This window comes from Cebus imitator, unplaced genomic scaffold (assembly GCF_001604975.1).
Source record: "Cebus imitator isolate Cc_AM_T3 unplaced genomic scaffold, Cebus_imitator-1.0 Scaffold195, whole genome shotgun sequence".
Lineage (NCBI taxonomy): Eukaryota > Metazoa > Chordata > Mammalia > Primates > Cebidae > Cebus > Cebus imitator.
In genome coordinates this window covers 1635824-1661332 of record NW_016107510.1, presented here as the reverse complement: position 1 = coordinate 1661332, position 25509 = coordinate 1635824, and positions in this window count along the sequence as shown.

Below are 25509 nucleotides of genomic sequence, written 5' to 3'. Positions count from 1 at the left end.
TGTTTGTCTTGACATATGAGATGCATATCCTTAATATGACACATCAATGGGTCTTTTGACTTTTTATCCAATTTACCAGTCTGTGTCTTTTTATTGGGGTATTTAGCCTGTTTAGATTTAAGGTTAATATGGTCTTGTGTGAATTTGGTCCTGCCATTTTGATACTAGCTGATTGTTTTGCCTGTTAGTTGACGCAGTTTTTTCATTGTATCAGTGGTCTTCACTATTTGGTACGTTTTTGCAGTGGTTGGTACTGGTTGTTCCTTTCCATCTTTAGTGCTTCCTTCAGGAACTCTTGCAAGGCAGGTCTGGTAGTGACAAAATCTCTCAGCAATTGCTTGTCCATAAAGGATTTGATTATTCTTTCACTTATCATATTCTGGGTAGAAAGCTGTTTTCTTTAAGGATGTTGAATATTGGCCCCTAATATTCTTTTTGGGCTTGTAGGGATCTGCCGAGAGATCCACTGTGAGTCTGATGGGCTTCCCTTTGTGGGAAACCTGACCTTAGCATTTTCTCCTTCATTTCAACCGTGGTGAATCTGATGATTATGTGCCTTGGGGTTGCTTTTCTTGAGGAATATCTTTGTGGTGTTCCCTAACTCATTTTATGAGGCCAACATCATCCTGATACCAAAATATGGCAGACATACAACTAAGAAAGCAAATTTCATGCCAGTATCCATAATGAGCATTGATGCAAAAATCTTCAATAAAATACTAATAAAATGAATGCAACGGCACATCAAAAAGCTTATCCATCATGATCAAGTAGGCTTCATCCTGGGGATGCAAGGCTGGTTGAACATATGCATATCTATCAATGTATCCGTCACATAAACAGAACCAAAGGCGAAAACCACACAATTATCTCAATATATGCAGAGAAGGCCTTTGACAAAATTCAACCGCCCTTTATGCTAAAAACTCTTAATAAACTAGGTATTGATGGAACATATCTCAAAATAATAAAAGCTATTTATGACAAACCCACAGCCATTATTATACTGAATGGGCAAAAACTGGAAGCATTCCCTTTGAAAACTGGCACTAGAAAAGGGTGCCCTCTCTCATGATTTCTATTCAACACAATATTGGAGGTTCTAGCTAGTGCAATCAGGCAAGAAAAAGAAATAAAAGCATTCAATTAGGAAAGGAGGAAGTCAAATTTTCTCTATTTGCAGATGACATGATTGAATATTTAGAAGACCCCATCATCTCAGCCCAAAACCTCCTTAAGATGATAAGCAACTTTAGCAAAGTCTCAGGATACAAAATCAACATGCAAAAATCACAAGTATTCCTATACATAAATAATAGACAAACAGAGAACAAAATCATGAGTGAACTCCCATTCACAATTGCTACAACGAGAATAAAATACCTAGGAATGCAACTAACAAAGGGTGTGAAGGACCTCTTCAAGGAGAACTACAAACCACTGCTCAAGGAAATAAGAGAAGATGCAAACAGATGGAAAACATTTCATGCTCATGGTTAGGAAGAATCAATATCATGAAAATGGACATACTGTCCAAAGTAATTTATAGATTAAATGCTGTCCCCATCAAATTACCATTGACCTTCTTCACAGAACTGGAAAAAAAAAAACCTTAAACTTCAAATGAAACCAAGAGAGAGCCTGCATAGCCAAGACAATCCTAAGCAAAAAGAACAAATCTGGAGGCATCAAGCTACCTGACTTCAAACTATATTACAAGGCCACAGTAATCAAAACAGCATGGTACTGGTACCAAAACAGAGATGTAGACAAATGGAACAGAACACAGGGCTCAGAAGTAACGCCACATACCTACAACCATCTGATCTTTGACAAACCTGATGAAAACAAGCAATGGGGGAAATGATTCCCTGTTTAATAAATGGTGTTGGGAAAGCTGGCTAGCCATGTGCAGAAAGCAGAAACTGGACCCTTTTCTTACACCTTATACAAAAATTAATTCCAGATGGAGTAAAGATTTAAACATAAGACCTAACACCATAAATACCCTAGAAGAATACCTACGCAATATCATTCAGGACATAGTCATAGGCAAGGACTTCATGGCTAAAACACCAAAAGCAATGGCAACAAAAGCCAAACTAGTCAAATGGGATCTAATTAAACTTAAGAGCTTCTGTACAGCAAAAGAAACAATCATTAGAGTGAACCAGCAACAAACAGAATGGGAAAAAATTTTTGCAACCTACCTATCTGACAAAGGGCTAATAGCCAGAATCTACAAAGAACTAAAACAAATATACAAGAAAAAAACAACCCCATCAAAAAGTGGGCAAAAGATATGAACAGACACTTTTCAAAAGAAGACATTTATGTGGCCAACAAACATATGAAAAAATGCTCATCACCACTCGCCATTAGAAAAATGCAAATCCATACCACATTGAGATATCACATTGAGATACAATCTCATGCCGGTTAGAATGGCGATTGTTGAAAGAAATCAGGAGACAACAGATGCTGGAGAGGATGTGGATAAATAGGATGTGTACAATTGTCTTTTACTCTGGGGTGGGAGTGTAAATTAGCTCAACCATTGTGGAAGAAAGTGTGGCCAGTTCTCAAGGATCTGGAACTAGAAATACTATTTGACCCAGTAATCTCATTATTGGCTATATATCCAAAGGATTATAAATCACTGTATTATAAAGACACATGCACATGTATGTTCATTGTGGCACTGTTTACAGTAGCAAAGACTTGGAACCAGCCCAAATGCCCATCGATGATAGCCTGGACAAGGAAAATGTGGCGCATATACACCATGGAATATTATGCAGCCACAAAAATGGATGAGTTCATGTTCTTTGAAGGGACATGGATGAAGCTGGAAACCATCATTCTCAGCAAACTGACACAACAGAAAACCAAACATCGCATGTTCTCACTCATAAGTGGGTGTTGATCAATGAGAACACATGGACACAAAGAGAAGAACATCACACACTGGGGTCTGTTGGCAGGTGAAGGGGGCTACGGGAGGGTTAGCAGGGCATGGCAAGATTAGGGAGGGATAACGTTAGGAGAAATACCTAATGTAATGATGAGGGGATGGATGCAGCAAGCCACCCTGGCTTGTGTATACCTATGTAACAATCCTGCATGATCTGCACATGTACCCCAGAACTTAAAAAAAAAAAAAGTTCTCATAAGCGGGAGTTGAACAATAAGAACACATGGACCAAAGAGGAGAACATCACACACAGGGGCCTATGGTGGGGTGGTGAAGGGTTAGGGGAGTGATAGCATTAGGAGAAATACCTAATGTACATGATGGGTTGATGGGTGCAGCAAACCACCATGGCATGTGTATACCTTTGTAACAAACCTGCACATTCTACATATGGATCCCAAAACTTAAAAGTATAATAATGATTGAAAAATAGAAATCAGGTATCTCTTATTAGATGATTTATATAGACCATTTTGAAAGGTTACCATGAGACCCAGAAAAACTTCATTAGAGAGCTGAGGCAGCCGATGGGAAGTCACGAAAGAAGGGCAACAGTATTGCTGATCAAATAAATAGAAGCACTGACTTCTGGCAGAGAGATACTATTCTAACTTGGAATTGGAGCAGAAGTCATAGTCTTGAAAATTCTATGTCATGTGTCCAGTGGAGGGGGTTTATATTGAGTATAAACAATAGAACAAAGTTGAAAAATACAGCCAGGAATAAGGGTAAGGCAGATAAACCCTACAAGGTCAGAATCTGTATAAATAAATTCTGAGTGTCTGTATTATTTTGGATCCTACAAGAAGTAGATGCTAAGGTAAAATTCAGCTGGATTTATTGGGGGAAATGTCTGTGAAGGATCAGGTAGGGAGTCAGAGGAGGAAGAGGAACCTCCATCCATTATGCAGGCTTGATACTTACGTAAGAGAGTGAAGAGGAGCACAGGGCAAGGAGAGTTTCAGTCTAGAGACTCCATAATAGCTCAGAGAAAGTGTTGACTAGGCTGATGAGATGTCTGCAAGCCAAGGCACTTTGATTCAAAGAATCCTGTGTCTCACAGAATGGGCCTGTATTAGTATTTTCATCTTGCTCTGCCACTGGCTGGGAGTGGCCCACAGAAGGTGGAGCCTTGGCATGAATGTGGGGAATAAATTCAGAAGCTTCTGGGGCTGTTAATTATATTCCCCATAGCAAGAGCTCTGAGTAGCATGTTTTCATGGCTGCCACAGTATCCAATTGTTCTTAATATGTCCCCTTTAGGAGCTAAAGCGGCTTGAATAATAAAGGACATACTCCACTGTGATAAAGACTCTAGATAATAGACATTTCTGAGCTCTGTGGGGAAGACAATAAACACTTTTTTAAACAAGTTCATTCTAGGCCAGTCACGGTGGCTCATGCCTGTAATCTCAGCACTTTAGGAGGCCGAGGTGGGCAGATCACCTGAGGTCAGGAGTTTGAGACCAGCCTGTCCAACATGACAAAACCCCATCTCTACTAAAAATACAAAAAGTTATCCAGGTATGGTGGCTTGTGCCTGTACTCCCAGCTACTTGGGAGGCTGAGAAACGAGAATCACTTGAACCCGGGGGTGGGGATTACACTGAGCCGAGATCGCGCCACTGCACTCCAGCCTGGGTGACAGAGTGAGACTGGAAAAAAAAAAATTGCTCTATAACTAGCCCTATGCTAGGTAGTTCACATGCACTGTCTCATTTACATTTCACAGTAATGCAATGAGACAGCCATTACTATGAGAAAATCACCTTACAGATTATGATTCTTACTCAAGGTTACATGTATTTATAAACAGCATAATTCTTAACCACTGCCATACAAAAAAGCTTTGGATACCAGTAGATTCCAGTTTCACCTAGGGATGAAAATCACTTATAACTTATCATAAAGGAATTTAATCCATTCACAGGTAAGAGGCTACCATAATTTCATAACCTTAACTACAGTCAAAGTAAATGATTATTATGTATTGCAGTTCCTCAGTATTTCTTCTGATAGCTTTTGATTTTATATTTCACTTTAGAATCTTATTCTAGTTCTTTCTCCACCTGAGATATACTGTCTTATGTTTTCCTAACTGTATTCCAGAAATGCACACATGAGACTTTTGATAGATGCTGCTGATATATACCAAGGAAGATAAACTGAATTAAATCAATTATAATGTTTTAATGCAACTGGCACATCATTTTTCCAAAGTCACCCTGAAATAGCTCAAAGCTATAATGGCTACTAGATTTAAGCTCCTTAAGGGCCAGGGCTGTGTCTTATTCAGAAAAATCATTGTTCAGAGAATAAGCTCAATCATTATTTCCTTATTTAAAAAAATGGAAGAAAATAAGAATTCTTTCCCCCAGTCTCTTTAATAAAAAATAGCTAGTAATTATTGTGTGTGTGTTCTGTACCAGGTACTTTTCCAAACACTTAATATGCATATATTAGTTCATTTAATTCTTACCTAACCTTATGGATTTAATAATTATCTTCCTTTTACAGATACATAGTGGAGACAGAAAAATTAGTTAATTTTTCCAAGGTCATATAGCCATCAAATGTCAGAGCCAGGATTTGAACCTAGGTGGCCTCGCTTGAGTCCATTCACTGCATGACACAGCCTCTCTACTTAGTAGTGACTGATTACTTCATCAGGAACCAGGGCACTATAATAAATAGTGATCAATTAATTACTCAGTAGTTTTGCTGCAGTATCTAATAGCGAGGTGAAAGAGTTTATCAGAATTGTTACCCTCCTATTGGGGTGGCCATATAAGAATTTGAGTTTGAAAGTATCTGCATTCATTTATTTTTCATTCTTTTGTTGCTAGGAAATGTAAAAAAGTTAACCCCAAAATGGAAGGTGATGGAACGAATACATTCACTCTGACCCAGCTTTGTCCAGGCTGAAAGGCTACTGGTCAAGGGCCAAGTTCCCACTGGCTTCATTTGGAGCAAGAGTAAACATGACAGCTTCTCTTTCAAGGCTCATCCCACTGCCGGGGCCAAAGGAGAAGGCCAAAGGTGATGGGGAGGCAGAGTCTTCATTCAAAGCCCATCTAGTTTTAAATTTGTAAGAGACTGCCGGTTACTTTGATGATGCTCAGTACATTCATTGTGTTGAACAGGAGTATGTTACACACCTGTTTCTTTGAAGTTTTACTGGAATATGGCCACCCTCGTTCATTTACATATTGTCTGTGGCTGTTTTTGCATAATCCCAGTAGAATTAGCGGTTGTAACAAAGACAGTATGGCCCACAAAGACTAAAATATCTAACCTGTGGCCTTTTATAGAAAAAATTTGCTGATCTTGAGCCCGTGCCTGGCTCTGAAGCCAGATAGTCAGTGCTAGGATCTTGGCTCTGGCACCCATTCACTGGAGGCATTAGACAAAATGCCCAACCTCTCAGAATTAGTTTTCTCCTTCTATATAGTGGAATATGAATATTTACTTGTTAACTTTTCTGCAAATTAAGTGCCTTAGTATACCTTATTCCCTTAATCTAGTGGATGATACATAGTGAACACCCAGCAAATGTAAATCTGTAATTATTTTTATCATCATTATTTTTACCTCACCATTGTTAAGCTTTACATTATTTCTTCACCTAGTCTAATTCATGATTCCTAAAGTTAGAGGGAAAAAATGGAAGCAGCTCCCTTTTGAATTAGACTTTGCATCAGAGCCAAATTTCACAAACTACTAGCCATGGCTGCCTGAACTGTCATCTGTCTCTGTTTTCACAGGGAGAAACCGGAATGTAAATTTCCTAACCAGCATAAATTGTTTTTTCCATATGTTTGTAAGCTTCTTATAATTAGTCACTTCCTTTAAATGAATGAAAGGATTGATCAGTTATCATTAACATAACATTGGTGATTTCTATGATTTTCTCCTATCTAGCAAGGAGAAATACATATACTATGGTATGAGCTGTAAGTGACAAGGAGAGCTGTGAGGGATGTGTGGCATGATGTAACAGAGAGTGGAATGAAATTCAGCCCCTGTGGTCCTTTCTGGGGTCAAAGAGCAACCTGCAGAAACAGTAGTTCTGCTGAGCTCTCAGTGGCTTTCAGCAAAGCTGCTAATGGAATAATGATAATTCCTGACACAAAGCAGAAGGTGTTCTATTTTTAGGTAAGAGGAGTTATGCACTAGGGATGATACAGATGCATTCTTATCTTAGAAGAAACTGAAAAATGCCCGCACTGTTTCCTAACACTTTGTTGCCATATGTTAGATGATGAACTTCTGGAGAGGATCCATACAGAGTCCTAACAATACTATCTGATATAGTTTGAATCTGTGTCCCCACCCAAATCTCATGTTGAATTGTAATCCTCAGTACTGAAGGTTGGGCCAGGTGTGAGGTGACTGCATCATGGGTGTGGGTTTAGTATCACCCTCTGAGTGCTGTCCTCACAATAGAGAATGACTTTTGTGAGATCTAGCTGTTTAAAACTGTGTGGCATCCTCACTTTCTCACTCAGCTCCTGTTTGGCCCATATGACATGCCTGTTCCCCCTTTACCTTCCACCATGACTGTAAGTTAAGTTTCCTGAGGCATCTCCAGAAGCTGAGAAGATGCCAGCATCATGCTCCTGCACATCCTGTGGAACCACAAGCCAACTAAACCTCTTTTCTTTATGAATTACCCAGTCTCAGGTACTTCTTTATAGCAATGCTAGGTCAGTCTAATAAACTACCACTTACCAAGAATTTACTCTGTACCTGGCAGTGTGCAAAGCACATTATCTGACACTAATCTAATGAAGAAATACAAATGTTCCCATTTTGCAGATGAGAGTGCTATTTACAGGAATTAATTTTTAGGTGTTAATGGTACAGCCAGCTTTCAAGTTCATTTTTGGCTGACCCAAATTCCAAGCACAACTAGAAAAGAAGAATGGGAGCATAATTAGTTTTAACTCTCAGCTTCCAAATCAAATTAGAGAAATGATTTCCTACCATTTTATTATTTGCAAGGGACATTGTACTCTGGTCCACACACTGGAAATGAATAAAGCAGTCAAATATGATATTCCACATCAGAGGAAAGATTCGGGTAACAGGATCTGGAATCTGAAGATGGGCTATAAATGAAAGGCAGAGGGAGTTAGGGAATGATATTATGAAGAAATAGGAATAGACATTGGTTTCAGGCTAGCAGTTACCCTCAGGAAGGGCTGAGGAATATATCACAGAAATGGAATGTGCAAGAGTACGTGCCACTTGGGTCTGGGAAGGCAGCTACAAGGGAGTCAGGCAGCAGTTCCAAGAAACTCAACCACTGGACAAGGTACTTTTGTGGCCAGGTGTTCCATCTGACAGTTTTGGAAAGAGATTGACAAATCCCTATACAAAAGGACTGGAGTCATAGACAGTTTGTCAAACCGAAAGATTGACTAAAGTCTCAGTTATCAGAACAGAAATCCATTATTCTGAGTATATTATGACAAATGATGGAAAATAGACTAGCAAGAGTTTCAGAACAAAATCTTTCAACAACTGTGTGTTAACCACCTACTCTGTGCTAGGAACTGGGATTTGGTATTAGGCCACGTCTCTAAAATTTAACCTGCCTACAGTCATGTATGTGGTTTGGCTCCATTTATAATGCATATCTAAACTGAAGCAGAGACTGATGAGACATGATAGTATTCAACTCTGAGAGCCAACAAGGCATTCATTCATCATTTACTCTTCCGTTCACTCGTCTTTTGGAAAAATGGTTGAATTCCCATATATGCCAACAAGTATGCCAACAGCTGGAAATACAAGAACAAATAAGATGTTGTATCTATCCTTGAAGAGCTTAAAGTATAAGGCAGAGGTTCTGCACATAAGAATGACCTAGCACACAACTGAAAAATTATGGGATCCAGATTTAGCATGTCAAGGTAAATGGACTTGGAGTATACCTGTTTTCCAGCACCACAGGAGGGTCTGATCAATCTTATTTGAGGCCAACATCTGGGGAACTCTGATTTAGATAAATGCAAGTCTTTAGTGAGATTTTTTCTTTATGAACTTGCCAGATTTCAGTGCAAAGGAGGGACAGTCTAACATTTTTAGCTGCATTGAAAGAAACTATATTACTTAGTGAGAAAGCAAATTATTTCTTGTTAAATGTGTTCAGCCAAGCCCAGATACTCACTGGCCTGAATTCTGTATAGGAGGTTGAATCCTATGTCTTTTGAAATGTTTCTAACACTGATATCTGTGCTTCAGTAACATAAAGGTTTAACTTACATTAAGCTTTATACTTCAGTAAAAAAAATTGTGTTTATTTTAGTCAATTTATTCGTTTTGGTTGATAGTTCAGATTTAATTCTGTCTTTCTCCTTCCTTCCTTTCTTTCATGCTGACCAAGTTATTGGGTTATTTGCCACTTTCTTACTACGACTGATGCAGATGTTTTTTCTGAGAAATTTGTGGCGAAGATTTATGTTGAATAATATTACTTGAATGTAATGTTATTCTGAAAAATACCAAGCAGCATAAATTAAGGCATTATTATTCAGTTTTACTCAAATACTCAGGACTTCCTTTAATTTAGTTAACATCTACGGAAAGAAGGTAAAACTGATAGTATTATGTAATTTCACATGTGTCACATGGTGTTTTCATTATTTATGGGTGAATAACAAACTTGAAGCTAAGCCATAAAACGGTGGCTTTTAAAAAAGTTTATTTTTTCTCATGATTCTATAGATTGATGGAATTGTTTTTCTTCGAATTTCACTTGAGCTTACTCAGGCAGCCACAGTCACCTAATGTGTGACAAGGGTTGGGTGGAATAGCTCTGATGACCAACTTCTCCCTTCCTCTATGGTTTTTAATTCTGGTCTTTTTCACAGCAAGTTGGTCTCAGCTTTTGAAAGAAGAAAGAAGCTGCAATGACTCTAGAGGTCTTGGCTTGGAAGTCATGCAACATTACTTCCTCCACATGCTAGTGGTGAAAGCTAATCATGGTTCATCCCAAGTGTAAGAAGTGAAATATTAGATTCCATGTATTGATTAGACAAATGGCAAAGTCATAGTGCAAAGAGGCTTGTTTGATAGAAATGGGAGAATATGGCTGTGTTTTGCAATTTACCACAATTTACGGGTAAACTTGGTAAATTTCTAGCTCTTTGGCTACATATTATTCACATTTCTCACGTTAAGTGTAAAATATTCTGAACTCCATCACAGGACCCACAAATGTCTCATCCTAATTGCAGCATCAAGTTTGAAGGGCCCATATTGTCAGGTTCTTCAACTCTAGAGAAAACATGTTCTTATATTAGGACAAACGTCTGCTTCCTAAAAGTAATTCTTTTATCCTGTTCTCTTTTGCTCTTGGCTCTGAGCTGTGGGCTTCTGTCTATGCCCACTAAGATATAATTAGTTTTCCATGTGTGTAGCTAGGTAGCTTTATCATCATGCTTTTTTCTTGTTGAAATCTGGAGAACTAGTGGCCTCTTCATTTTGAATTCTATTTTTTTAGTCCAAGCTGGTACATCTCCTATATAAAATTTATGGGCTTTTTATGAATCTGATTGAGGTTAACTCTGCCCAAAAGCCATATCCATAATTCTTTGCACAATAGACACAAGGCAAAATTTGCTACCTTGAATTTTTCATGTAAAGATTAATGAAGAATATATACATAAAGAACATAAATGTCTGACATATAAGTATTACCACTCTCATTATCATCATCATCATAACAGAAATAATAAGAGAGACACTCAAACTTATGAAGAAAGATGGGGGAAAAATTCTCAAAAGGTTGTCTAAGATGGAAACTTTGGTTAAAAATGGGAAAAAAGTTTGTTTCCTAGGGCAGGGATACTGAGTCATAATGAAAGTAAAAATGACTTACTGAAAGGTCACCCAGGTTACTGAACTGGGCTCCATGCATTCCCTTGGCTAAGGACATAATGCCTATAACTGGCTTCTAAGGGAGCTTGTGGAAGGCGAGGGATAGAAGGAAAAAATCAAGAGGTAAAAGACAAGTATGAAAGACTAGGTGGGGCAGGGCATTGGGGAGCCAGTAAAAATATCAGCACTAAGGAGGGCTTTTTGTTGGTCCAACTTGTTTCCATGTTAGTACCCTTCCACAGGCATGCTGTTACATTTTTATAGCTACCTCAATCATCAAGTGTGTAACATCAGATCCTTCTAATTTCCTTTCTCACTTTCGTTTATTAAATGGTAGAAAACAGATGTCTTGGTTAGGGACTATCAACAAGAATCTTTCCTCTACATAAATAACCCACCAACCTCTCTTTTTTTGTTCTTAACTTCCACCTGAGGGCAGATATTTCATTCCAAAAGCACATCTGGGCCCAGAGAGCCATTCTGTTAATCCCCTCTAGATGTACAAATTCTGTAGCAAATGTAAATGGACCAGAAGAAGATTTCTTCCATGAAGAAACAGAGGGGTGGTGGCTGTTGTTGTTGTTGTCTGCTGAGCTAGATGGGCTATGTCTTTCTTTGCAATTATCATTTGGCAAGCTTCCATTTGGAGATCACTGTCATGTCAGTTTCTAACAGCTAGTAGCCCAGGTTGCAAGACTGAGATTCCATGGCATGTTTCTCACCTTAAATTTGGTTTATTACTCAGAGCCTGTAAATTTATACTCATCGTAATAATTATACCTTTTTAGAGTGAATTTTATTTTTTCATAGAAAGCACAAAATAAGTTATTCCAAAAGAAAAAGAAATGCAAGGACTAATTCTTCCTATAAATACATTTTGATATAACTCTATGAACTATGAAAGATTGTTCCTATCGGCATTCTTTCCTATTGATTTTTACAGATATCATTATATGCACTATGAAGTACGATGTGGGCACATCTTCAATGATTCAATGTACAATTTGTTCTCCCATAGCTCTCCTACTCCCTACCAACTTTTCCATGCTTTGTTTTCTTAGCCATTTTATACTCTATCATAATATTTTTTGGTTGTTTATTTTCTGTCTCCTAGCGCTGCTATTCTTACCTTCAAAAAAAGGGAGATGATTTTGCTCTGGTATCATCCAGAGGAAGTCTAAGCTTCCTTGTAGTATTATTTTTCATCTTAAAGGGGATGGCATTATTACTAGTGGTATGTTAGGCACTTTATTGTGTACTCTCTGCACAAGTCTCATTTAATTCTTCTAACAAGAATTCAAGGCAGCTATTTCTATCCCCAGTTCTTTATAAATGAAAATAAATAAAAAAAAAATTAGTCAGCATAGGTAATTTGCTTAGAATTTGCTCTTAGAACATCACTCGTGCACATAAGTGTACCTGGCACACATAGGTCCTCAATAAATATTTGCTGAAAGAATGCACACATAAGATAGGAAAAAAAGTAATCTTCAGCCCCTTGGATTATTAAAAAAGAGATGACTAGAAAGGGAAAAGTGCTAGTTACAAACACAGCCACATTTTAAGGTCAGTAACCTATAATTTTTTTTTTTTTTTTTTTTTTTTGAGATGGAATCTTGCCCTGTCACTGAGGCTGGAATGCAGTGGTGTGGTATTGGCTCACTGAAACCTCCGTATCCCAGATTCAAATGATTCTTCTGCCTCACTCTCTTGAGTAGCTGGGATTACAGGTGCTTGCCACCATGGCCAGCTAATTTTTGTATTTTTAGTAGAGGCGGGGTTTCACTCTGTTGGCCAGGCTGGTCTCAAACTCCTGAACTTGTGAGCTGCCCGCTTTGGCCTCCCAAAGTTCTGGGATTACAAGTATGAGCCACCATGCCTGGCCAATATTGTAAAGCTCCCTTGATAGCCAGCTGAGTTACTTGCTGCTATGTAAGCCCTTCACCATGACCCCCAAATCTTCTTGAAAAAAGAGAGGAAGTACAGAGCAGCTGAGTAATTGCCAAAGTAAGACCCAGACCTGGGAGCCAACTTAATAGCCAACTCAAGAAATCGACTCCAAAAAGGAATTTTGGAATGTAAGCACCCTGAAAATTGTGATTCCCTTTGAGGAATACTATAAGCAAGCCAGTCTAATTTCAGTCTAAATGAAGTGGAAGACATGAGCTAAAATAAGTGTTTCACATACCTGGCACAGAAAAACATCCTCTTTTTTCAAAAACAAAAGACAGCATATGAATTGTATATTTGCCGTGATTTAAAGGGGAAATGCAGCTTTAAAAAATGTTAAAATTCAGAATAAGGAACTAAAATGGCACATACATAAATATTAAAGACAACTATAATTTGAAATATGTATGCCTTAGGCCATTCAGGTTGCTATAACCAAATATTGTAACTGGGTGCCTTATAAATTATAGAAATTTATTTCTTACAATTCTGGAACCTGGGAAGTCTAAGGTCAGAGCACCAGCAGATTTGGGGTCTAGTAAGAGCCTGCTTCCTGGCTTAGAAAATGGCGCCTTCTTGCTGTGTTTTCATATGGTGAAAGGGCAAGTTTCCTTGGATCCTTTTTTACAAGGGTACTGATCCCATTCAAGGGAGTTCTGCCATCATGACCTAATTACTTCCCAAAAGTCCCACTTCCTAATGCTATCACTTTGGGGGTTAGGATTTCAACATATGAATTTTTGGGAAACACATATATTCAGACCACAGCAGGTGTGTTAATGAAGACACAGCATTAGGAAATGAAGAGAGAAGTAAGAAATTATCCTTTTTTCATTGATGTTTATTTTCTTCCTCAGAGACCATGTAGTTTTGTTTTTTTTTTTCCCCCATGAGATGGAGTCTTACTCTGTTGCCCAGGCTGGAGTGCAGTAGTGCAGTCTTGGCTCACTGCAACCTGTAACCTTCACCTCCTGGGTTCAAGCAATTCTCCTGCCTCAGCCTCCTGAGTTGCCAGGATTACAGGTGTGCACCACCACATCTGGCTAATTTTTGCATTTTATATTTTTAGTAGAGATGAGGTTTCATCATGTTGGCCAGGATGGTCTCGATCTCTTGATCTTGTGATCTTCCCACCTCAGCCTCTCAAAGTATTGGGATTACAGACATGAGCCATTGCACCTGTGTAGTTTCTTTTTAAAATCTTAAAGTATAAATTGGGAAAGAATGAAAACAAAATAAAAGTAGCAAACATAATTTATAGAGCCCTGTCATGTTGTGATGTCAGTCCTAGGGCTGACATTTAGGGATGAGGCGGCCAGCCATCTCTCAGAATATGTTTACCAAGATGGTTAACATGGGGACATCACTATCAGTCCTGATTGCCATGGACTTGAATTTACAACTTTTCACATTCCTGGCATACTTTAAGAACTGATATATGGTAGCAATTTTTAGTGACATAACTTCTTGTCTTGTGAGCACCTCTTCAACCTCTAAGGTCTATTTCAAAGATGATTTTTCTGTGAAACATTCCCAATGTCCCTTTCTGTCTTTCTGGAAGGAGTAATTTTCTCCCTTCTGCTGTGTTCTCATACTAACTCTACACATCTCCCTTTTGGCCCTAAGCAATGTCTACCTGGAGTACTATTTGTTGTCTTTGATGGATTCTGTACTCTTTAAATGCCAGGAATACACCATTTTCATCTATGCCATGTGGTTCTTCCAATGTATACAGTTAGTTATCAACTGTTTCTTAACACATAAAAGGAAAAAAGAATGACTGAATGAATGAAAAAATGGGGGCGAGAGCAGCAACACTGAGTGATGGGCAGGTGCTGAATCAAGTCTAGTTTACCGAAAAACAAAAGTGCACATGAGAAGTGTTAAAGTGGTCATACTTATAGCTAAAAATGTGTGATGTCTAACATGCTTCATCTCTGATGGGTATTTTGCATGCATTATCATCATTCTTACAATGGCCATCTCAAGTAAGTGATATTAGCCCCCTTTTACAATCAACTTGGTAGCAACCAGGAAAGGTATTAATTATTATCCTTATTTTGCAGATGAGTAAGTGGTGGCTTGTAGACATCATAGACTTGCCCAAAGTCACAGAGCTGTTAAATGGCAAAGGTAGGATTTTAATGCAAGGCAGTCTAGCTGTTAGGATACTGTACCTGTACCCTAAGGTACAGTTAGTTATAAAATTAGGACAATAGCCTAAAGTTTTTGACATTAGTCCAGTATTTCCTGTTAACTGTCATTCTCATTTTTGTATTTCAAAAGTTGTAGCAAGACATTTGATAATCTCAAATATGATCATATAGAGATGCATCATGTGTCCACATACATTGTGGAGTTTGAAAGGAAAGTAAATCTCGATCTTGTTCTTCATTATCTCTCCCAACAACTTGCCAATGTATCTGAAATTCCAAGCATCATAGAAGGTGGTATTTCCCCAAACGGGTTCTCTGGGCTCTTAAGAGGTTTTCTGTGTTCAAATACTTCAGGAAATCTGGAGTTAATAGAGTTTTATTTCTTTTTTTAAGGATTCTGTACAGGACTCCTTTGATATATTAATATATATGTGAATCTAAATCAGGTGATTAAGATATGGAACAATTCTCACATTGGGACATAGACACCATCCCCCTCCATTATTTTTTCTAAATATCACAAAAGTTTTGTTTCATAAGATGCACTTCTGAAAAGTGCTTGTTTGAGGCATTTTGCCTCTGGAAACCAACAAAAATATTAACATATTGGCACAAGTATTTTGGACATAGACTCATGGGCTTTCACCAACAAGCCATGGCAGGAAAGGACCATTTTCTGCAAGGAAATTTTGCCTAAGTGGACACTGTTCTGCTTAAGAATCAGTAGATCTAGTTTATTATCTGAATTCTGCCCCTTAAGAGGTTGGGTGAACATGTTCAAGTTATTTTTACTCTACAAACTTCAGTTTCCTCTTCAATAAAATGAATATAGCAAAAAACCCTCATGTACCTATTGTGACCACATGATAATAACAATAATAAAACGATTGAAAGAGCAATATTTGTTTGATTACTACTATTATGAGGCACTGATACTGTTAGTTTTTGCAGGCAGTATCTTTCTAAATTTGTTCAGCAATCATGAGTAGGCTAGTATCCTCGTTTTGTAGGTGAGCAGACTATATACAACTCAGAATTGTTACATAGGTTTCTCCAGATTACACACACCTAGTAGAAGGAGAACTCCATTTCAAATCCAGTTCACCCAGTGCCTTTACCTAGGGTTTACTAACTTCAAATTCTAAATGCAACTATTGCTACAATCAATAATAATAATGAGGAAAGCAAACTTTTTTGATAGTCTCTATGTGCCAGGCACTATTCTAAGTAGAGAATGTGTGTTATTTAATATCACGATAATTTTATTTATGAAATATTTTTGTAAATTTTATATGTGATTTAATTCCAGCTTTTTATTACTTATTATTTAAATAAACTAATAAAATTAAATTATTTAAATTAATTGATTATCATTATTTCTAACTTAAATAATTAAATAATAAAATTCAATTAAAAAATTTCTTTTTGGAGACAGGGTCTCACTCTGCCTCCCGAGCTCAAGTGATGCTCCCACTTCAGCCTGTTTAGTAGCTGATACTACCGGTTTCTACCACCACACACAGCTTTTTTTTTTTTTTTTTTTTTTTTTGATAGAGACTGGGCTTTACCATGTTGTCCAGGTTGGTCTCAAACTGCTAAACTAAAGTGATCCATCTGCCTTGGCCTCCCAACATGCTGGGCTTATAGGCTTAAGCCACCACACCCAGCCTTTTCCCAAAATTTTAGTTTAAACAATGCTATAGAATATTAAAGCTAAATGGGATGGTAGAGATTATTTAACCACCTTCTTCTTATTCTTAAGACTATCATTTAATTTCTAAACCACTATGGGCATGCTGCTTGGACTGGATTGATTATAATTCTAGACTTTATCTTGGTCAAACTGTTTAGAAAGCATAGCTCCTAATGACATTTATTGTATTTTATTTGTTTATTTTTTAAGTTTGAAGTTGTTTAATTAGAAGAGCACAAGGCTTAATGAACTTAAAGCCCCAAATTCCTTTTAAATAATCTATGGTCAAATAGCAAGTCCTCTGATGGTATATGTGGAAAAATAGTATTTCTATTTTTCACTGATTTTATTTAATTTATTTCAATAGCTGTTGGGGTGCAAGTGATTTTTGCTAATGGATGAATTATATAGTGGTGAATTCTGAGATTTTAGTGCACTTGTCACTTGATTAGTTTATATTGTCCTTAATGCATAGATTTTTATCTCCAGCCCCTCTTCCACCCTCCTCCTTCTGAGTCTCTAAAGTCCATTATACCACTCTGTATGCCTTTGCATACTCATAGCTTAGCCTCCATTCATAATTGAAAACATACGGGTTTTGGTTTTCCACTCCTGTTTACTTCACTTACAATAATGGCCTCTAGCTCTATCCAAGTTGCTGTGGAAGTCATTATTTTGTTCCTTTCCATGTATTCCATGTTGTATATATACAACACTTTCTTTATCCCCTCATTAGTCAATAGCCTTTAGTTCAGTTTCACATCTTTACAGTTGTGAATTATGCTACTATAAATTTACATGTGTGTAATTTTTTAATTTATATATATATATATATATATGTATTTATTTATTGTACTTTAGATTCTGGGGTACATGTGCAGATCATGAAGAATTTTTGCATAGGTACATACATGGCAATGTGGTTTCCTGCCTCCATAACCCTGTCACCTATATCTGGCATGTCTTCCCATGTTATCCCTCCCCAACCTACCTACCCCCATTGTCCCTCCTCTAGTCCTCCCAAACAGACCCCAGTGTGTGATGCTCCCCTCCCTGTGTCCATGTGTTCTCATCGTACAACACCTGCCTATGAGTGAGAATATGTGGTGTTTGATTTTCTGTTCTTGTGTCAGTTTGCTGAGAATGATGGTTTCCAGATTCATCCATGTCACTACAAAGGACATGAACTCATCGTTTTTTTTTTGGCTGCATAGTATTTCACGGTGTATATGTGCCACATTTTCTTTATCCAGTCTATCATTGATGGGCATTTGTGTTGGTTCCAGGTCTTTGCTACTGTAAACAGTGCCAGAATGAACATACATGTGCATGTGTCTTTATAGTGGAAAGATTTGTAATCCTTTGGATATATACCCAGTAATGGGATTGCTGGGTCAAATGGAATTTCTATTTCTAGGTCCTTGGGGAATGGCCACACTGTCTTCCACAATCATTGAACTAATTTACACTACCACCAACAGTGTAAAAGTGTTCCTATTTCTCCACATCCTCTCCAGCATCTGTTGTCTCCAGATTTTTTAATGATTGCCATTCTAACTGGTGTGAGATGGTATCTCAATGTAGTTTTGATTTGCATTTCTCTAATGACCAGTGATGATCATATTTTCGTGTTTGTCGGCCCCATATGTCTTCTTTTGAAAAATGTCTGTCCATGTCCTTTGTCCACTTTTTAAAGCGTTTGTTTTTTTCTTGTAAATCTGTTTTAGTTCTGAACTACAAAGCATCATTTTAATATAATGTCTTCTTTTCCTTCGGGAAGACGCCCAGTAAGTAGTGGGATTGCTGGATAGAATGGTAGATCTACTTATAGCTCTTTAAGGAATCTCCATACTGTTTTCCATAGAGGTTATACTAATTCACATTTCCACCAGCAGTGTAAAAGTGTTCCCTTTTCCCCATATCCACACCAACAGCTATTGTTTTTTGACATTTTAATAACGGCTATTAATAACACTCATTTTAAAAGACACATAGAGCAGCAAACAATGATCAGATATTACCAAAAACACTGGAAATTAAGTTTTAACTTGAAATAAGACTGGTACTTTTTTTGTGAATATTTACCTAGGAGTAAATTTAACAGGGGCTTATTGCTCTCAAAGACTAGTCTTTGGTAGCAAACACTCAGAAAACTTGTGAGTGAGTTCATGACACAATAAGAAGGACAGGGGTTTAGTGTCAGGAAAACTGAATCTTAAGTCACATTCTGCCATTGGCTTCTTCTGTGGCTTTGTCTTTAATAAAACAGTTATTAAGTCATGCCATACATATTTATTGAGCAACTGTTAAGTGTGAGGCCCTATGCTACAAAATGATGCAAAAGATGAGCAAAAATTGAAATAGCCACTTGACTTTGGGGAACTGGCCTTATGAGGTTAATCTGTGACACATAGCACCCATGGATAATGTGTCTAGCACCTGGCAGAAGCTCGATACACTGTATTTTCATCTCCTCCATTTCTTAGGACAGCAACTTCACTTTTCTTATTGTCAATTTCTTCACCTAAAAAATAAAAATGACAAGGTATCAGGACTGGCATAATGACGAAGATTATTTTCAAGATTTCTCCTCGTTTCAAATTCCATGGATTCATTCATTCCAGGACAATAATTGGGCACAGATGCAATATTTAAGGTGCTTGTGGTGGGTGTAGTTCTGCAAAAAGAAAACAAGAAATTGCTTTTTCTGTTTAATTTTTACTTCACTGTTCTATTTTAATACCGTGAATTACAAATCCATGCAATATGCAATCAAGTTTACTAGTTTACCTTGTGAAGAACCTAGATTGAGACTTGCATACAAAGTGAAGTATTACAGAAAGCATTCCATGAACCAAATCCACCTCCCTCTGTCTCTTGCAGGTGTCCTGGACTCAAGCTGTGTTCAGCCTTCATCAGAGGTAAGATATGAATTTCATTTTCTGTTCAAAGCAATCTTATTTAAAAAGCATTTTATTTCTTCATGATGAGCTTTTGTATGTGAACCCAAAGAAGTTTTCCCTGTCAGGCCACAATAGGAATACAGTTGGAGGTTGGTATGAAAAATATATCTCTTTGCCTTGAATATAATCAGAATTCAAGTGTTGTTGCCTGAGTCAAGGCAAAAAGGAGCAACTGCTTACTGCAGTATTATCTACCATTTTAAATAATTTGATTTTCAGTGGCTGAATTTTTTTTCTTATATGGCCTGATATATTTAAAGGGGCTGTTTATCTATCGTTTTTCAGGGAAAATTGTCTGCCTAAAAAGTTTTGGGGCAAATTTAAATTCTAGTGAAAGAATTTTCTCCTTAGAAAACTCATCATTCAAACTCTATAATTGGAGAGAACTTTTTGAGATTTTGGCTAATGGATACTGCTTTTATCAATTTCTAGATCTGAAAAGCTTAGCTACTAGCTTATTTGTAATGTTGAGGCAATAATGTCTTACATGCCTTATGAATAGCAATTCACTTGAGGTATGTAAAGTTTTTAACTCAGAAAATCTTTTACAATAACATTGTGAAATAGTAAAACATTATTATTTCCAATCCTCTGATTTTTTTAAAAAATTAGAAATTAAAGAATGAATAAAATAGAATTCAATTTTGATAATTTATAGAGCTCATGTTGCAAACTTTAAAAAGTCTACTTTAACTCCTACCATAGTTTATAATTATTATATAATAACTTTTCTCTCCAGATTGTAAACTTCTTGAGGTCAAGATCCTTCTATATGTCTTTATATGCATGGAGTCTAGCACATTGATTGGCTCATTGCTGTTGTTCAAGTGCATGTTAAATCTCATCATAACACACAGATAATTTTGACTTGGTTGAATAAAGTTCAACTCAACTTGAACAGGTTAAAGATTGTTATGCATATAAAATTGCTGAAAAATATGAACATAAAAGATTGAGGCAACCTTGCTGTCACATCTAGAGCTTGTTTCAATAGCTTATCAAGTGATTCAAGGATTTATGGCCTTCTTTGATTTATTTATTCACTCCCTCATTCATTCACTAATTTATATTTATTGGGTGTTCAGTATTTATCATATACATTATTAGAACTTGAATAAGCTACTTTTTCTCTTCTGCTTAGACCTGTTTTTCTTCATTAATATCCTGGGTTATTATCTTAGTCCCTACCTGAACTTTGAATGATAAGCAAATTTCAGAACTTCTCATGCCTCCTTATTTCTTCCTGTAAAATAGAAATTGTGATTCATGCATTTGTTCTTTAGGGAGAGAGATGACTAAGGAGCAATTACTTTGAGATAAATGTTTTGATGACAGACAAGTGGAAAGCAGAATGAGTTCATGATGGATGACCTAGAAATGATTTTTGGAGCTGAGTGATACAGCTTGGCCCTCTGCTTTTGTCAAGGTCCTAAGACTGTTCCTCTGTCTTTTCCTCAGGAGACACTATTTGTTTCTTCTCAGAAGGCCGTAACTCTTATTTCTTTTTTATCTTATTCCTAACACTTATTTACTGGCCTCTGCTACTCCAGCCTGTTCATGCTCTACCTAACACGAGAACACTCCAAACATAGCCATAATTTTATCCAATACCCGTTCACAATCATTCAGTGTCTCCCATTGTTCAAACCTATTAGTCAGGCTTTCAGTGCCTTCTACTTTCAGGCCACACATAACTTTAGAAAAAAATTTTTCCTGTGACTTCCTTTATATCCATCTCAAATCAAATGGATCACTTATTATTCTTTGTTCTATATTCCCTTAGGAAAGGCTCCTATGTCTTCGTTCATTCTAAGCCTGTAATGAGCTTTCCCTCTGCCTTCTCTGAATCCAAATTCTACCCAAGCTCAAAGGCTCCATTATTATTTCAACTCTTTTCTTGAATCATTCTTGATCTCCAAAACTAAAAGAATTTTTCTCATCTCTTTGAAGGCTCAACTCCGAATCACTTTATCTGTAACTGTCTTATAACACTTATAAATTTGGGTAAAACATAATGATTCATGCAGAGTATAATAAAATTCTAATCATTTGTACAAGTTTATTTACATTTCTAGACTAAGTTTTCCTTTATGATTAGGTAAACGTCTTATTCCTTATTATATTTATGATACTTGCGGTTTGCATTGGAGGCGGGCATTATTTGTTGAATGGATAAATGAATTGATTAAATATTGAGTGAATGAATGAATCAATAAGTTATCTGTAGATGGATGTTTAGGCACTCCCTTTCTGCGCCGTCTTCCTTAATGCCACAGTCAGTGTACAGCAGAGCACTACTTTTTATAAAATGATCAGATTGTTGGCAATTTCAACTATTTAAATACAGCAAAAAAAAAAAAAAAAAAAGCAAAAAACCTGAAATTAAGTGAAAAATTCCTCTAAGCAGCAAGAAAAATAGCAATCACAAAGCTTATTTAAGTTGGTGTCTACCCTTAAGCTAGCTGGAGCTTATTTGGTTAGTATTAGGTGTTAACTTGGGTTACTGTTTTAATGAGCTTAGTTATTTAGTTGCCATAGAAACTAATGGCAATAAGAAGGGGCCATGAGGGAAAAGAAAGAATAAAAGCAAATAGTGTGACAAATCACATTAGCCTGGAGAGCATTGCTGTTGTAATGTTACAGCTCTGAAAAAATAATTCATTAACGTTTATCAAATATGGTTTATCAGAGATTTGTGTTTTCATGAAAATAGAAACATTTCTATCAAAAATGGCCCACAAAAGTTGTTAGTTTTTTAAAGGGATCAGCTTCAGTTACCTAGACCTGACAATTGTAATAATACCTTACTGTAAAGCATTTTGATGTCTTCAAATGACTTCAATATAAAAATCATGAATGGTAAATATTATTTCCAGTTTAATAAAGTAAGAAGAGAGGCTCAAAGGGATTGTATAATTTCATTAAAAAGTCATAAATTAGGCTGGGTGTGGTGGCTTATGCCTGTAGTCTAACACTTTGGGAAGCTGAGGGGGGCAGATCACCTGAGTCAGGTGTTTGAAACCAGCCCAGCCAACGTGGTGAGACCCCGTCTCTACTAAAAACTACAAAAAAATTAGCTGAGCATGGTGGCAGGCACCTGTAATCCCAGGTACTCGGAGTCTGAGTCAGGAGAATCACTTGTACCCAGGTGGCAGAGGTTGCAGTGAGCTGAGACCACCCCATTTCACTCCAGCCTGGGCAAAAAGAGCAAAACTCCTTCTCAAAAAAGAAGAGAAAAAAAAAAGTCATAAATTAGTTATATGACAGCTAAGATTTAAATACGAAAATTCTATACCCCCAATTTTTTATTTTGTATTATAATAGCATTTAATTAGCACTAATATGGAAGTATTACTTCTCAATGCTTTTGAAAAAAAGTGATATAATTCTTCTTTGGGCCAAATCTGCAAAGTGACAGCTTGGCTGGAAACCAGCTGATGGTATGGTCATTTCCAAGACCACTTAAATTTTAGGATTACTTAAGAAAGTCACCTACCTTAGTCCAGAGCTGTATCCTGAAAGCTATTATCTTTGATGCCATGAGTGAGTATTAATTTCAGATGTCTGTTTAGTGCTTTGGACATTATCCAACTTCTAATGTATCTATCTCTTTGCCTAAGAGATTTTTTCAGAAAGTGACTCTGCCATGGACAGTAGGTTAGAAATGCTGGGTAATTAGTGCCCTCAACCAATTACTGAAGCCAGTGAGTATATAAATACGTTAACCCTCTTCATCTTTAAGTGATACACCATAATTTCCCAGGGATTCCCTACAGAATAGCTTCAGCTACCCAGCATGGTTGCTTATTTAACTCAGCTTGTATTTACTGCCTTCCCTCCTCGTATCACTTTCTAGTGTCCTTGAAGGTTATCTCTGCACTTTCCACACAAATTTCTTGCACTCAAATCTTTGTCTCAGTCTGCTTTTGAAGAAACCCACACAAAGACAAACATATTTGGAAGAATTACTGTGCTTAATATACATCACTTCATCTATAACTAATAATGATAAGAAGTAACATATAACAATAACTGATACTTTTGAGGCTTATTATGTGACAGCCACAATTTGAAGTGTTTTAATTATTTACCTTATTTAATTATCGTAACATGCTTATGAGATAGAAACTGGTACTCTCCCCATTTTACAGAAAAAAAAAAAAAAAAAAAAAAAAGCTGAGGCTTGGAGAGAGTAGGTAGCCTAACTAAAGCCATTCACTGGCCAGTGATATAGTCAGGAGTTGAAACTAAACCTTCTTCTGCTATAGCCAAGTTGTTAGTCCTACAGAAATTAAATTGATTTATGCTCATATGGACGTAATGAAAGAATGAATAAATGATAGATAGAAAATCATATTTTCTTTATCCTTCTCATTTTATTACAGTATAGTGTACTAAGTTAAGAATTTTAGAAAAGAAGTAATGTAAAATTTTAATACAAATCAAAGATAAACTGATCAGGGTCCTGAGACCAGGTTTGATTTTGCTCTGGGATTGGTGATGGGTAAAACAAATTTGAGAATGATTCAGCTCTTTGCCAATAGGCAATGCGCAGAGCGATGGCTTTCTTCTCTGAGACACCCACCTGCAGCTACCTAAACCTCTATTGCCCTAAGCTCAAATCTTTCAGAAGGCCAAGAAATATCAACTACTTTTAGTGTCAGTTGGAACGTATAAATATTTAACTAAAATGATGAAGCTTGGAAAAGGCTGGTTTCTCTGGCATTCCTTTCACTGTAAGGGAATCGGTGATTAGAATAAATAATTGTTCTGAAAATAGCTCTATCTCATTTGTTCAAACAATTAGGCCCATCAAGGAAGTTAATTTATGAGAAAAATGACATACATGTTGGCAAATTGTTCTGTTCATCTTGAGAGCCTTCATATTTTCTCATTCCCTCTTTTAAATCTTCCTTTGTCTCTGTTGTTGTTTTGCTGTCACTTCTCAGCGTCTTTTGGGAGCTGTTGTTTCCTACAGCTAGTTTGTTTTTTTCCATTCCCAAATTCATGCACAGATCTATTTTATCTACTTGTTTCTAAGGACATGTTTGCTATCTCATCTCTCCTAATTTGATAAGAAAATTCCTTACCTGTGTAGTTAAGCTTTATTCTGTGATAATGATAATGAAGATGATAGTGATGAAGATGAGTATATAAAATTTCTTTCGATTACCCTTCCTAAACTTTTTGATGTACTGTATATGTATATATGTATTTTTTGTGCATCCGTTTGTCTATATGAAGAAAGGAAAACTTTTCCACCAGTGGTAATCATTTAGCACCAAGCTAAAAACCTTGTGAAGAAGAAATTCTTTCTTGTTCGATCTAGGAGTTGCTTCTGCATAGGAAAGAGAATGATTTGTCAAAAACAAGGACCATATGTGAATAATGTTCTAATAATTTTACCTTCTTGTCCAAGTTGCATTTTGGCAAAACAAGCTCTTCCTCTAGGATATTAGTTGACTGTTAAGTATTTTATCCCCAGGTACTAACAGTAGCACTGGAGTTTGAATTAGGACTGTTTGCCAGGTTAGAAATCCTAATCTGACTTTACCACTTAGCAGCTATGTGACCTTGGGCAAGCTATTTAACCTGTTTGAAACTCAGTTTTCCGTCTTTCAAATGAATGTAATAAGTTCATTCAGGGAACTGTGGTGAGTGTTACATGAGATGATATATGGAAAACCAGCTGCAGAGTAGATGCTTAAAAGTTTGCTCCCCTTTTTCTGTCTGAATTCCATTTTCTAAACATATTTTCTTCCTTCATAGCTTCTGAGAGAAGTGAGTTCTCTCATTACTACTCCACGGTGCAGGTGAGTTGCCTTTTGTACCATGAAAGGGAAAAAATAACATTAGTAGTCTTTTTTTAATTGACCCTCCTGAGAG